At 46.9% G+C, this 12,182-nt stretch overlaps 1 protein-coding gene across 1 annotated transcript in view; it reads right to left on the minus strand.

The window, feature by feature from the left end:
* PRMT7 (protein arginine methyltransferase 7) overlaps positions 1-12,182 on the minus strand; it is a 645,306-nt gene that overhangs the window by 449,270 nt on the left and 183,854 nt on the right. The gene's annotated exons all lie outside the window — the stretch shown is intronic.

A 12,182-nucleotide genomic window follows, 5' to 3' on the forward strand; every position in this document is an offset into this window, starting at 1 on the left:
ATAGACGTGGCACACAGTGGAACATCAAACAGCAGCCTACCCATAAGAGAAGTCAAAGAGACTGCAGCGTTGCTGCAAACGGGGACATGAGATAGCTGCCACATTACACCGTCAACCAACGTACAGCAACCTGGTCACAAAGTAAAACATCAGGAAGCTGCTTGATCACACAGTGAACCATTGCACAATGGTTTGGTCATACATTTAAACTCAAATTTGTTTTATTAAGTTCATGAGCAAAGACAGGCAATACATTGCAATAGGAAGGCATCATGTAAATGAAACATTCGAGACAGACAGAAAAGTCTTCTCCACAAAGCGACAAGTAGGCAAGATACGTGAGCCTGGTCCACCCCCCTCCAACCCCCCCCCCCACCCCCCAGCCAGTGTGCATGTCAGGAAAGCAATCGCCAAGCCGCCCGTAAGTGGTATAACACGCCGCTTCAGGAGTTCATGTAGGGTCATGAGGGACCTCTGTGAGGCGCAATAGGCGGAGATATCTGGGGCATGTGATCTCATTGAATTCAGTGGAGAGGAGGGACAGCAGTGGTAGCCTTACCTTACGAAATGTGGCTGAGGATTGTGCGAGTGTAGCGTGAATGCACTCCATGCCCAGTGTAAACCAGATTTTATGCAGCCATCCCGTGTGGGTGGGTTTGGTAGTGGATCCCAGAGTGACAAAATATGTTGTGTCGCCGCTTCTACAGCGATACCCATTTGACGTCCTCGGATTGACTTCAGAGGGAAGGTGAGAGCATTGGGAAGGCAGAGGGTGGCATAGGCAGGGAACCGCGGGATTTCAGTATCGAAAGTTTTATCTATATCATCTAAGACCACTGTCCAATAGTCCCTGACCTCCCGGCAGTCCCAAAGGAGATAAGTCATGGTGCCCCGTTCCCCGCACCCCCTCCAACAGAGTGCACTACGAGCTGGATTCCCTTTGTTGAGCCTAACAGGGGTGAGGTGCCAATGAAGGGCCAATTTCACTGCTGCCTCCCTGCCCGCTGTGTTGCGAGTAGTGTGGGAAGCCCTAAAGTAAATGGAGCTCCATTCCCGGGCCGTTATGGTCCTCCCTAGCTCCGCCTCCCACAGCCTCTGTCCCGCCGCTCGACTCGGCGCACCAGGAGTTGCGAGCATCATGTAGAGGTCCGAGATAAGATGTTTATCCGATTCTTTCCTCACCAGCCACTGCTCAAAACTAGTCATTCGTCTGCCCACCAGAGGAGCATAATCTGGGTGCGTGAACCAGTGTCGGAGTTGAAAGTATTGGAACAGGTGGGGGGAAACAATATCATATCCTTCCGACAGATCGGAGAGGGAGAGAAATCCCTGCAGATCGAAAAGATGACCTGCCGACCTGCAACTCGTACCACGCCATTGCGAGAAGGCACAGGGGTCAGCGCCCGGTGGAAATTCGGAGTTGTCTAGAAGGGGGGTGAGCGGGGAGGGAAAGGTCGTCAGACCTCTCCTAATGGCAACCGAGTCCCAGACGCGCAGAATAGTGCAGGTGATGGGAGACTTCTGGATATATTTCGGCCGGTCATGTCGGCGAAGGAATGGAATTTTCCAAAGGGATGTCTGGGCCATCGCCCTATCCTATAACCATCTTTTTTCAGATTCGGGTCTATACCACTCCACCAGATAGCGGAGTTGGGAAGCCTGAAAATATTCCTGGAGATTGGGGATCCCCAGGCCACCCTCGTCCAAGCCGCGATAGGCCAGTTGTTTGTGCAATCGCGGGCGCTTCCTCCCCCCCCCCCAGATGAATTGGTGAAAGGCAGTCTGCAGACCCGCGAGGGCGCCAGCTGGGGGCATCACCGGAATGGTTTGAAAGATATACAGAATCTTGGGCAAGGCCGACATTTTCACTGCTGCAACGCGCCCCAACAGGGAGATCGGTTGTTTGGACCAACGCGTAAGGTCGGCTCGAATCTGAGAAGCGAGGGTCGCATAGTTGAGGGCGACCGTCGAATCTGTGGAGGAAGTGAGCGTAATGCCCAGGTAGGGGAGTCGCGTCGCCATCTGTAGGCCTCCTCCATACAGTGGCGCACCCTCCAGTAAACGGGCATTCCTGCCCAAGGGCAATATCAATGACTTCCCCCTATTAATTTTGAAGCCAGATAGGGCGCCAAAGGTAACAATTTCCTCCAACAATGCAGGAATCGAGTGTTCCGGGCGGTCGAGAGCAGCTATGATGTCGTCGGCATAAAGGCCGATCTTGTGGGGCTTCCCACCAAAAGTGATGCCATGGATGTTGGGGTTATCGCAAATCTTTTGTGCCAGCGGCTCCACATAGAGAGCAAATAAAAGGGCTGAGAGTGGGCACCCTTGCCGTGTGCCCCGTTGGATTTCGAAGGGGCTGGAACGGAAGCCGCCCAAGCGAACCCGTGCGAAAGGGCGATGGTAGCAGCTCGCGATCCAGGATTGGAAGCGATCCCTGAGTTGGAATCGAGCCAGGACCCGCTGCAAAAAGGTCCAATCGACCCGGTCATACGCTTTTTCAGCGTCGATGGCGACGAGGACCGAGTCCGATTGTTGGAAGTGGGCCTTGTTGACTAGGTGGAGGATCCGCTTGGTGTTGTTGCTACACTGGCGACTCGGGACAAAACCCGATTGGTCGGGTTCCAGAATCCCAGGCAGGCATGGCCCGAGACGTGCAGCCAGCACTCCGGTAAAAAGTGTCAAGTCTAAATTGAGGAGAGAGATGGGACGGAACGCCGAGCAGTGTGTGGGGTCCTTGCCAGGTTTAGGCAGCACCACGATTTCAGCCACTAGCATATCCGGAGGGATGGAACCCGGGCCAGTGAAGGAGTTGGAGAGCCGAGTGAGGATAGGAGCGAGTAGTGGGCTAAAGGTCTTATAAAAACCAGCCGAAAAGCCGTCAGGCCCCGGGGACTTGAGAGGGCGGAGGCGAGAAATAGCCGCTACCACCTCTTTCAAACAGATGGGAGCCTCCAGAGCATCCACATTATCCGGGGAGAGCGCAGTAAGCTTGGCCGTTTCCAGATAACCATCTATATCTGTGTCCGTAACAGTGTCAGCACGGTATAATGAGGCATAGAAGTCCCAGAACATTTCGGCGACCTTCGCCTCCCCCTCGACGGTAATGCCGTCGTCATCCTTTAGGCCGGAGATCTTGGAGCGCTGGGATTTGGCTTTTAGTGCGCTGGCTAAGAGGCGGCCAGTCCTGTTCCCCCCGACGTAATAAGAGTGACGCAGGCGGAGAGCGGCGAACTCTGCCCTGTCCGTGTCTAGGCTGGCCAATTGGGCCCTAGCGGCCCTCAGCTGCTACCACACCCGTGGAGCTCCGGTGCGACTGTGAACTCTCTCGAGCTCAGAAACCTGGGTGGAGAGGTCCTCTCATTTCGTCTTACGAATCTTAGCCTCCGCTGCCGCTATCGCGATAAGTTTGCCGCGGGCAACTGACTTCAGAGCCCCCCACAATGCCGAGACCGACGTCTCAGGTAGGTCGTTAATGGCCAGATAGTCGGTAATACACGTACGGAGTTGCTTAGTGACCTCTGGGCGTTGCAACAGAGTTTTGTGCAGTCTCCACGCCCCGGGAGGACGGTTGGGGCTAGGGATCGCGAGTAGTAGCTCCACAGCGTCATGGTTGGATAGGGCTGCAGGGACAATGCTAGCGTCCGCAAGGGCAGTGGCGAGATCAGAGGAGCCGAGGAAGTAGTCAAGCCTGGCATAAGTGCGGTGCACAGGGGAATAAAAAGTGAATTGGGACGCACTAGGGTGTTTGGCCCTCCATAAGTCCACTAGACCCCGTTTGTGTAGCCAAGCCTTACCGGCGGTGGAAAGGGTACCCGTGTACCCGTATCTATGCCCGGATCTATCCATATGAGTGTCCATCACCAGATTAAGGTCCCCCAAGAAGCAAGAGAGAGTCAGGGGATTGGAGCATCTCTGAAATGGCACCTTTCATAAAGGGTTCCTGACCCGTGTTAGGAGCATAAAGGGAACCAATGGTTAGACATTGGTCGCCAATGGAGAAGCTATAAGCAAGGAGCCTGCCTTTAATTTCCCCGACTTTATCCCCCACCCGCCCCTGAAAGCGCCTAGAAACCAGGATGGCCACCCCGCCTTCTTTGATGGGAGCGAGGAAAAAAACTGCTGGGGAAAGGCGCGGGAGCGCAGCCTATGCCAGTCTTTCGCAAGCAGATGGGTCTCCTGGAGTAAACAAACCTCTGCCCCTGAGTTTTCCAGATACGAGATCACTGCCCTCTGCTTGATGGGATTGTTCAAGCCCTTGTGTGTATATACAACCAGAGAGAAAGGGTATATCGGGCTACTCTTTAACCCCTTAATTAGCAATTTACAACAACAAAAGAGAGCCTAATGCTGTGAATTCGCAAGTGACATTGTTCCTATTTATAAGAGTGTAACTAGACTAAATAAACACGTGCGGTCAAAGGACTGGAAAGAAGGAAAACCTATTTCCTGAAAGAACCCTCACTCACCCTAGTGGTGACATGCTTCATCATGGGGTTCCCACAGGAGGGACCGAGTATCCCTCCTGTGTGCTTCAACGCCTGCAACTGCAGCGGAGCAGGTATTTCCAAAGTGTGGGGTGATGTAAGTGATAAGTGGTGAAAAGTGATCGCTAAAAGATCACAGCTGGACCAAAAAAAACTTTATTAAGGGACCAGTTGCTCACATTAAATTCAAGTGAGGCCACTTGTTGGTTTGTATTAGAACCCCAGTGACCCAGTGTGTGTGGTGGTCAACATGTTTCTGCTGGTTCATGCGTATTATGTATTTGCTTGCGCTGCTCCCTTGAGAACCGCGTCTCCCCAGAGCACTCAAATTTTGTTTCAATAAAGTTTCAATGCTTGTAATCAAAGTTCATTGTGTTTTTATTCAGATTTTCATTTTTTCTTTTTTACACTTAATATTGATCTTCTATTTCATAGTAACCCATGTGGCCCAATGCATTTCGGGCACTAGCCCTTCCTCAGGGGCCATGTAATTCCTGTAAAGTGATTCAGGAGGACGAAAGTCCAAGCACAAGTACAGGTTCAACAACTGCTAACATCAAGCAACTCATTTATATGTCCAAACGCATTGTAAATCAACGTTTACACGCAAGTACCTTAATAAAATACCACAAAGCGCAGCGAATCCCACGAGGCCTACGGATATCCCTGAAATCTACCTTGTGTAAAAACAATACACGGTTCACAGAAAAGTGGTTCGCAATACTAAATAAATGTTCCCTTGATTTAATCCTACTAATCATCGAGGAATTGGCAAAACTCATTGAAGATTTAAACAAGGAAACAGCAGTACTCAAGGATGAATTAAACACCATGTTATCTACAGAAGATTGGAAAGAAGTACTCAGAGATCTGGACCAACAGTTGGATGTATACACCAAGGAAATAAATGAGCGAAAAATAAGAAAATTCAAAAGAGATTCTACAGACTACCGCACAGGGGAAGTGTATAATTGGGCAGACATTTATGCACGCAGACGCCAACAGAAACCTCAATACAAATCATCAGATGAAACAGCATCAGATGATTCTCAAGCAAATAAAAGGAACTTCTCAAATCCAAGGAACAGTCAAAGATCGAGAGATGAATCTCAAATACCAAATTCCAATGGACAACAAGCGAGCTCTTCAACAACTACAACTTCTTCACAGTCTTCGTCTTTTTTAGAGAGAAGCCATGGACCCTCAAAAGAACCAGGAGGGGGAGGAGCCGAACAAAGAGGAGAGCAACCAGTGGAGAACATAGCTCAAAATACCAGGAGTCGCAGGACTTAGTAATTAACATTTCCAACCAAAGTATTAGCAAATTCCAGCTACAGACATTACAAAAAGGAACATCTTTCGTTCCAACATATCATTCAAACCTACTAGAAACCCAGATCGCTGTCTACAAATTTGAGAAATTTACGTTTAAGACACTTTTTTTCAAATATTGTAGAAAGACCCATTACCAACATCGAACCCGACAAACTCAAGGGATTAAGGAATCCAAGTAAGTTTATACCACCGGTGAGTCACAAGGTATTAGACGCCTTCGAGAAACTAGTGAACCATGACGTCACAAAAATCTTTAAATCTCCAAGACCCAAAAGAACCAACATCACTCAAAAGGAGAAACAAGCCATTCAAAATCTGGCAGAAAACACCAAAGTAACAATACGACAAGCAGATAAGGGCGGCGCCCTTATCATTATGGATACAGACTTTTATGAAAGAAACGTGAATGAGCATGTCAATGACATGAATACATATATGAAACTCAATGGAGACCCAACAAACGAATACAAAAAAGTACTAATAATGATCATTCAAAAAGCAATTGACACTGGAACCATTGGCAACAAAGAAAAACAGTTTTTAATCAAGGACAACCCGGCAGTACCATATATCTACATGATACCCAAAATACACAAGCACCCAACAATACCACCATTTCGCCCAATTGTGTCCACTATCAATTCCATCCATGAGCCTGTAGGAAAATTCATTGATAGACATTTGCAACCACTAGTACAACTAATTCCCAGTTACATAAAAGACACCACCCACTTTTTGAACATTTTGGAAGAAAAGAAAGGATCATTCACCACCGATATGATACTAACAAGTATAGACGTAAAGTCACTGTATACCTCCATCCCCCATGACATAGGGTTAACAGCATTGGAGAACATTCTACTCAATAGTGATCTAGAAGAAGATTTGAAATTATTCATCATGGAACTAATGCATTTTACGCTATTTCATAGCTATTTTGAGTGGAAAAATGACTTTTTTGCCCAGTGCAACGGAACCAGCATGGGAAATTGCGCCGCACCGGCGTACGCAAATATCTTCATGCACTATTTCGAAACTGAGTACATTCTGACCAAACCACAATGGAAGGAGAATCTTATCTTGTATGGAAGGTACATAGACGATATTTTCCTACTATGGAAAGGACCAATGGAACAATTGATTACATCCATTGAAGAACTAAACAACGTAAATGATAGAATCCAGTTTACGCACAGTGTCAATGAAAAACAATTGTCCTTTTTGGATGTATTGATCATTAAAGAACAAAATACACTAACTACTACCGTATTCCAAAAGACAACCGACAAAAATAATCTCTTGCACTACAAGAGTTTCCATCAAGAATCCTTAAAAAAGCACTTGCCATTCTCACAGCTTTTACGTGTCAAACGTATAACATCGTCTCAGAGTCTATATGACGAACAAAAAGCCCACATGTTGAAGAAAGTCAAAGATCGAGGATATCCAGAAGCTGTATTGGAACTCGCTGTAGACAGAATATCTTCGATGAACAGACAGAAGCTACTCACTCAATCAACTAAAAGGGAAGAGCAGAGATCCGTATTCATTTCCAAATTCTCTACAAGGAGTCAGAACATCAAGAAAATCGTTTTAAAACATTGGCAACTACTAGCCCTTGAAGATGATTTTAAAGGAATTTTCGCTTTGAACCCAAGATTCGCATATGAAAGGACCAGAAATCTCAAAGAACTTTTAAAATCCAAACCAGTGGTTTCACCAACAACTTACAGGGGCACATTAGCTTGTCACAATTGCGGAAATTGTAATTCAATAATCAAAGGCAATGAAATAAATCATCCATCAAGCGGCGCAAAAATCAAATTAAAGGTGAACGGTACATGTGACAGCACTAATTTGGTCTACATGCTCAAATGCCCATGTGGGCTCCCATATGTGGGTAAAACATCCAGAAAGATTAAAACTCGCCTAACAGAACATCGTTCTAACATTCGATTAAAATCTGCCAAATCTACGGTAGCCACACATTTTAATGACCATCAGCACAATCTCAGTCAACTGAAATACTGCATTTTGGAAATTGTACCGGTCCTACCAGGAAGAGACAATGAACAACATCTCTTAAAAAGAGAACTGTACTGGATCAATAGACTATCCTCCACAGCCCCGAGAGGGCTCAATGAACGTTTGGAATATAGTTGTCATTTATAATCCCTTTGTAGAGTCTTACCATCAGCATTTGCTACACATTTGAATGTAACATATTCACTGTATCCGATATCACATATATTTTGTAAATGTCTTGATAATTTACTGTTAACATAATGGGTAATATTGCATATTTTACCAGGGTCCGCATTTGTTATCAAACGCATTTGTTACCAAATGCAATACACTTATAATATTCTTTTTTCAGTTGCACTACCGCATGCCGGCAATGTTTACACACGTGACACCAATACAACCTATCAGAAGTTCTGACACACACATCTGACAATCCCAACCTATCACACTCCGCTATCCACTCGCACGACCCACGTGACTTCAGAACGTCCTTTTAATACGCGGGACTTCTGATCATGCCTAACGCCGGTAAACGAGGAGTATTGAACGCGCCATTGAACTTCTTTATGGTAAGTCCCGTCTTCGGGCCACATAGTCTTAGACCAATATCGCAAGCTTGAAACATTCAGTTACAAGCGGTTGACAATGTTTTTTCTCGCGCAGACTCGTCTACACGCACGTTAACCGTCTACTAAAATAACCCAACCCGTCAGACAAGGTCAGAACTTTTTTCCTCTATACGTACAAACATATTGTATCGCTAGCAACTAACATTGTTTAAGAACAGGATTCAGAGGCAACACAGTTACACTATATTGTTTTGTTTGATATTATTTGGTGATTGGCACAATGTGCACACTCAATATGACAAAATTCATTGCCTTATATTGTTTTATATGGTCACATACAGGTTATATATGCAAATTGAAATACGTGATCTCTCTCAAATTGTATGTTTATGAAATGCGTCAGTTGAACCTTATGTATATACATGAGTCTGAATAGATGGGACAGTGAATTGAAACTGTACTTGTTTACTTTACAGGAATTACATGGCCCCTGAGGAAGGGCTAGTGCCCGAAATGCATTGGGCCACATGGGTTACTATGAAATAGAAGATCAATATTAAGTGTAAAAAAGAAAAAATGAAAATCTGAATAAAAACACAATGAACTTTGATTACAAGCATTGAAACTTTATTGAAACAAAATTTGAGTGCTCTGGGGAGACGCGGTTCTCAAGGGAGCAGCGCAAGCAAATACAGTTGTATCGCAATCCTAGTACAGGGGTTTTACCCCACGGGCACCACCTACCAAAAAAGATATTTTGAACAAACATTAAGCGAAGAGTGCGTATCCCAAACTCCGCTTTGGTTCTAAATCATGCGTATTATGCTCAGCTTTCTTCAGGACCAAAAATATAAAAAGGTAGTCCTCCGGGGGTCCACGCTCGCTAAGGCGTGCCCACTCCGTGGGGACTGGAAAAGGAAAGAAATCAAGATATGACTCCCTCCTTAATTCACTTACGGTTTTTACCCGCAGCCAGTACTCCTGCAATTAGCCTGGAGATGCTTTGATTCAGCAAGTAAGCGTGCCACATGGACTCTCAGTGTGGCAAAATCTTCACGCTATGTTCTACTTGGTACATAATGGCTCGCCGCCCGGAACCTACAACTCTGTTCCAGTGGAACATAGCGTGAAGATTTTGCCACACCGAGGAGAATTAAGACCAGAAAGAACAATGTCTGGCATTTTTTTAATAACGCAAACTAATAAGTAACATTAATTAAAGAGTTTCAACTTTAATGTACTGCTTTACTTGAACATAAACATTCAATGTGTCACAACGCTACATCAGTAAGCAGAATTAAAAAAACTCTTCGTCGCTTCTTATTTTACTTTCAAACTGCCATCAAACCTGCTGGTGGGATGGCAAAGAACTACAGTGCATAATCAAATTGTCAGCGTCTTCTCCACAGAATGTAAACACTTCGTCGTGATGCCCCAGCCCGGAAAGGCAGAGCCAGCACGTGCCACGCCTCATCTGTCAGGTGAACGTTTTTAATGAGCGAACGACATTCACAGTTTTCTCTTTCACAAATACGCGGCCACACATTTGGAACTTGGAAATAGCCAATACAGAAGCCATTCGCATATGCACCGATCAGCCACTAGATGGGAATATTGAGCTGCTTTGGATTCAACACCAGGTAATAAATACCAACCTTCACGCATTTCTGGCTACTATTGATGGACCCTGCTGCTCACGTTGTCTCGACTTAACTACCAGCAAGTCCCTGTTGCTAATCACTAGTTTATTTTATTTCCAGTTCTCTTTGGTCGCCACCAATCGCTTCCGGTTTTAAAACAGAGGTCTCCAATGTTCTTCTGTTCAATCCTGTTGTGTTGTGTGGTTACCAGGAATGATGTTCTTAGGAGCAGGAAGACACTGGGCGGGGAAGCGGTCTCCTTCCGTGCTCTTCAGAAGCCAATACATATATGTTCTGCTGCATCTGTGTTTATTCACGACAAATCTGTTCTCGGCAGAAATGTCCCAAGCAGATTTAATTCCCAGTCTATGCAACAGACTTCAGCATTTACACCCACCGCTATCTGGGCTAGATACCTGCCAGTGTGGAATGGACTACTCCTTTTGCACAGTGCCAAAGCGGATCTGCATATCATCGGTACCCTTCTGTCACGTCACAGGCGGGCGGCACTAAAACATCAGAATTGCCATCGAAAGAATGTCCATAGGTTCAAACTGATTCATATGCACAGTGATGTGCTGGTGCTCCTCTGCACAGCACGCACCTTAGCGGTTGGGTTGGGCTGCGCTGCCACTTTTAGGCCAAAAACTGTTTGGAATATAGTGTTTTAGGCCCCCTGCTTCTTAGTTTATTTCTAGCTGAGCGCCCGACTTTCATATCCCACACAAAGCTCTTGTCTCCTAAAGTCGGGGATCAGCACACTGCCTGTCTGCTTTATGCAGATGACCTGGTGCTGCTGGACTGCACCCCAATTGGGTACTGCCCGCCCTCAAAACACATAGTAAGCAGAACCAGTTGAAAATGAATCTAGAGACGACTAAGGTGTTGGTCTTTGTCAAAAAGTTAAAAAAAAATGTAGCTGGTGTTTATACGCCCAGTAGGTGGAGTCAGTTGACTCCTATAAATATTTAGGCTTGATTTTTAAGAGGAGCTTAAAATGGGACACACATTGGGATAGTAATCAGCAGAAGTCGTTGCTGCAAGTTAGTTGTCCAGATTTAATTGGAAACATGAAGGGTTGTCTATTGTTCCTTTATTGAAGGCCTACAAAGGAAAAATATCCCCCCTGGGTTTGCACAATCAATCAATCAGAGTACTTGTAGAGCGCGCTACTTACCCATGAGGGTCTCAAGGCGCTGAGGGGAGGGGGGGGGGTGCTGCTACTATTCGAAGAGCCAGGTCTTGAGGAGTCTTCTGAAGGCGAGTAGGTCTTGGGTCTGCCGTATGTGGGTAGGGAGGGTGGTTCTAGGTCTTGGCGGCGAGGTAGGAAAAGGATCTGCAGTCAGACGTTGGATGCAGGGGACAGCCGCGAGAGCGAGGCTGGTGGAGCTTAGCTGGCGGGTGTGGAAGCTGAGTCTGCTGTTCAGGTAGGCTGGTTCGGCGTTGTGGAGTGCTTTGTGTGCGTGGGTGAGGAGCTTGAAGGTGATCCTCTTATCGACGGGGAGCCAGTGTAGGTCTCTTAGGTGGGGGGTGATGTGGCTGCGGCGGGGGACTATGACGATCAGTCGGGCGGAAGCGTTCTGGATGCGTTGTAGTCGTCGTAGGTGTTTGGCTGGGATTCCTGCGTAGAGTGCGTTGCAGTATTCCAGTCTGCTGCTGACGAGGGCCTGTGTCACCGTTCTTCTTGTTTCGGTCGAGATCTACTTGTAGATCCTGTGGAGGGTGTTGTAGCAGGAGGAGGAGATGGCGTAGACCTGCTTGGACATGGAGAGGGAGGAGTCGAGGACGAATCCTAGGTTGCGTGCATGGTCGGTGGGTGTTGGTGCTGTTCGCAGTGTGGTCGGCAACCAGGAGTCGTCCCAGGCTGAGGGGGGTGGGTCCGAGGATGAGGACCTCCGTCTTGTCCGAGTTCAGCTTCAGACGGCTGCTCCTCATCCAGTCGGCGACGGCCTTCATTCCCTCGTGGAGGTTGGTTTTGGCGGTGTGTGGGTCCTTGGTGAGGGAGAGGATGAGCTGGGCATCGTCGGCGTAGGAGATGATGTTGAGGTTGTAGTGGCGGGCCACTTGTGTGAGGGGGGCCATGTAGATGTTGAACAGCGTCGGACTGAGGGATGAGCCCTGGGGGA

This window comes from Lissotriton helveticus, chromosome 12 (genome assembly GCF_964261635.1).
Source record: "Lissotriton helveticus chromosome 12, aLisHel1.1, whole genome shotgun sequence".
Classification (NCBI taxonomy): domain Eukaryota; kingdom Metazoa; phylum Chordata; class Amphibia; order Caudata; family Salamandridae; genus Lissotriton; species Lissotriton helveticus.